The following is a 4043-nucleotide window of genomic DNA, read 5'->3' on the forward strand; positions in this document are numbered from 1 at the left end:
GTTCTACATATGTAATGTCGAGCTTTTGACAGGTAGTGGTTGTTCAAATATTGATTGCAGCTCCTAGATCAACTAAGGCATTAGACAGGGTTTGGCCATAAATTTAAATAGCTACAATAGGATTTCCTGGGTCTTCATATTTAATGGGTGTTTATTTCTCGGATAATAAATCAGATAAAGTACCGACTACTTCGACTCTTGCGTTAGTTGTTATATTCCTCCTTGGTTTCTTTATGCACAATTCTTTGATAGTTTTTGCGTATATAGGAATGTCTTGAATGGCTTGGAGGAATGGGATTTTTATGTACAGATTTTGTAATTCTCCCAGAATGTCAAAGTTAGGATACTGTAAAGGTCGAGGTATGAATAATCGTTCTGGAAATGGAGGAGAGGATGTGGTTTCTTGATTATGAGTCTGCTGCTTATTTACATCCTCTTGTTGCAATTGATGTTCTCTTGATAACTGATCTTCAATATGAACTGTTTTATCTCCCTCAGTTTCAATAATACGTCCAGATCGTAATTGAAGATCGTTACACTCGCTCAGGTCGGGTCCTATTTCTGGTGATTCTATGATTTGAAGAGATTGAACCAATCTGTTATTTGGATTGGGGTTGGGTTGGGCTGGGAGTTGCAGTCTCAGATTAGACTGGGGATTTTGTTGTAAAGCTGGCAGAGTAGGTTGAGAGAGTGGAATGGTCCCTACTGGCTGGTGCATCGGTCTTTGCCAGTTTGTCTGCCAGGGTGAACTTTGTGAAGTAGGGGGGAGTCCATTGTGGAGGATATGGGCTATTTTACCAATATGGTGGAGTGTAAGGGAAATTCAGCCAACCAGATTGGCTAGCCCGATTCAGCCATGGGTTTGAAGAAGGAAACGACGGTGGTGACCAGTTTGAAAATGGGGGTTGGGACTGACTTTGCCACATACTATATTGTTGAGCATTATATTGTGCAGGCTTAAAAGAAGAAGTTGGGTCAGGAAACATACCAGATTGTCTCGGCTGCCACTGGCGGCACTGGTTGATCAAGTACACCGATTCTGGTTCTTCCTCTGCTTCCTTATATACTACTTTTAATCCAGGAAGTGAGGGGCAGCTTTCCGTAAGATGATCTTTTGTACAGATGGCACATGTTTGGACTGTATTCAGTGGACACTCCTTGTGACTATGCTTTTTCCTGCATCGGGGGCTGAAGATTTCCAAATTCTATTCTGCCTCCATCTGCTTCTGTTTGGCTTGCATAATATCAATTTGTGTAGTTAGTGTCCCTAGAATATCAGTTTTAAAATTTTCTAATAAATTTCCAATCTCTACGCGTGTTACTCCTTCTGTTGATATTTTGTTGTCTCTTGCAAACCGATCATATTATGCCGGTTTTATTCTTCTGCTGCCTCTCGAACTCCTGATACATAAATCAAGGATGTCAACAAAATCCTCTTGATAAATATCCCCTTTTTCGATGATGTTTAATGTCTCAATCCACTGTTCCTTCATGCCCCTTACCAATGCAGTTTTTAACACATTATCAGGTAAAGGTAGTGATGCATAAGGAGATCTTTGTAAATTGTACTAAAAACGTTCCACGTACTCTTCTAATGTTTTATTCAGTTTGGCTGTCATTTGGAATATTTCGTCTTTCAATTCTCTAGACCTACAATAATCCTGATATTTTTTTAAGAAGGATTCTTTCATTTGTTCCCAGTTCTTGATGACCCCACCACCTAGCCCCATAAACCATCTTAAAGCAGCCCCTTTTAATGTAGAGGGGAATGATTTCAATTTTTGGGTATCGGTGGTGTAATCATATCCCCTGCACAACACATCGAATTCGAATAAAAATGCATCCGGGTCTTCTGATGTGAGACCGTGAAATGTAAGGATATGTTGAAGAGGGATAGCTTTCATGGGTGCATTTGCTGCATAATCCACTATAGGATATTGTAATGGAGATGTTTGAGTATTTGGCTGGTTCTAACCCATAGGATCGAATATATGCCAATAACCTTCTGGGATATCTAGGAGGGTATTCCTAGGTTGAGAGGGAACGATTTTGGCAGGGATAGTTTTAATGGCTCTTCCTTTATCTGGGATAAGGGGAATACCTAATGTCTGAGGAGATGGGACTCCTTCAACAATGATTTCCACAGCACTCCCCTTATCTGGGATGTTTAATGGCTGATCTGTTCCAATGGGAGATTTTGGTTCCTCGGTTTCCCCTGTTTCTCCTTCTCCTTCACAAAAATTGCTGAAATTCCCTTCCTGTAATAGTTCTGGAGTAGAATTTTCAATTTCTTGAAAGTCCCGCTCTTCAGTTTGACTATGCACCTCAGCAAAGGCTACAGATGGTGATCCTGTGGCCTGGAGGGAACTAGTAGGTTGTTTAGAAATGATTTTCCTGGGGCCTACTCATGGCTGAGATTCTGTTTTCTTATAGATTTCGTCTATGAAGGTCGTTCGGCCAAGGGTCACTGGCCCCTGCTTAGTCATGCACTCAAATGAACTACTAAATTCTATTCAAACGAAGAAATAGAAAATCTGTTAGGAAAGCGGACAATGGAGCAGGACTTTTACATGCTTTGCACGTAGGTTCTTACCTTCCGTTTTTAATATCCAACTCTTCCCTAGCAGGTTTGTACAATACTCTGAAAAATACAAATGGCTACACTCCTTCCCCGACAACGGTGCCAAAATGTAGAGCTATAGAAAGGGTCTCTTTCACCTCTAATTACCTCACATTAATATGTCAATCCGAGAGTGTTTTGTTATTACAAAGAGTGACTCAATATGAGGCTATCATTTGTTAGAGTAATGCTAGTAGTACAGTGTTCAACAAAATACAAGAGTAAATGGATGTTTGTCTAGAACTAAGTTACTTCAAATGAATAAATCACACACTCTAAAACTAGGCAACTTATCAATCAAGGGTTTGACAGCAATAGCCCATCCCTTTGGAAACTGATGGAAAGGAAATTAGAGCATGGACCATGGGTCTGGGAGCTAGACAGTAAATGCCGAGGCTCACTACAGCCACAGATCGTCTCTCAGACCAAAATAACAAATGCGAGTAAATGAAACGACAAGTATAAAAATGGAACAGCAAATAAGAAATCGAACAACAAATCTAGAATGGAACAACAATGCTAAAATGGAACAGCAATTCTGAAATGGAACAACAATCGAACAACTAAGTCCCGTGAGTAGTAATCAAGCGTTATCCTACCAACTCAAATGCACTCGTTGTAATCAAACATCAATCTTTCATTCTCCAGGAAAATCAAGCAACACGCACTAATGGAACAACATTAATTAATAAGTTATGGAACAACGTTTGGAAATCATACACACACACAACACACTTGAAGAGTAATCTGATCTAGCACCAATCGTCATCAACAGGAATACAACTGCATTTCAAAATCGAACAACATTACTCTTGAATCATAAAGAACACAACTTTCAGATAAATTCCATAACACGAATATACAACATAAGAGCTCTGTAACAAAATAGTAACAATGTTCAGTCAAGACTAATAATATTCAATCAACTCTGAAAGGATTAGTGATATAATGTAGAGTCAATACAACAGTTATTGTCTGTAAAAACCTTAATGAGCGAATCTTAACAGAGCATACGATGTAACTTATAAAGCATATCAGATTACCAAATAATGACGATAAGCAAACCACACAGAAATCAAATCATAGTGATACAGAATCAAGTGTCCCCCAGGGTCGGGCCCTTAGCCTCCAAGGGTACACCGCTTTAAGTTAATCCAGATGCAGAGATAAGATAATCACCAAGTTTATATTAATGCATAAAAAAAAAGTACAATGAGCCAAGTTCAACGAGACTTGATGATCAAAGTTCAATCTTTAACAGAAAGTTACATAAAATCATCACCCCCAAAGCTAATAGTGTCGTCCCTTTATATAAGGGTGACGGCAGAGATGCCTAAGCAATAAGATAAATAAAGCAGTGATCCCTCAGGATCAAAGATCCTGAGGGATTCGCCAAACTGTTAATCCTTAATCACTTCTTTTC

Source organism: Pinus tabuliformis, chromosome 4_2 (genome assembly GCF_031772625.1).
Source record: "Pinus tabuliformis cultivar Carrire ecotype Pingquan chromosome 4_2, CPIR1, whole genome shotgun sequence".
Taxonomy (NCBI): Eukaryota; Viridiplantae; Streptophyta; class Pinopsida; order Pinales; family Pinaceae; genus Pinus; species Pinus tabuliformis.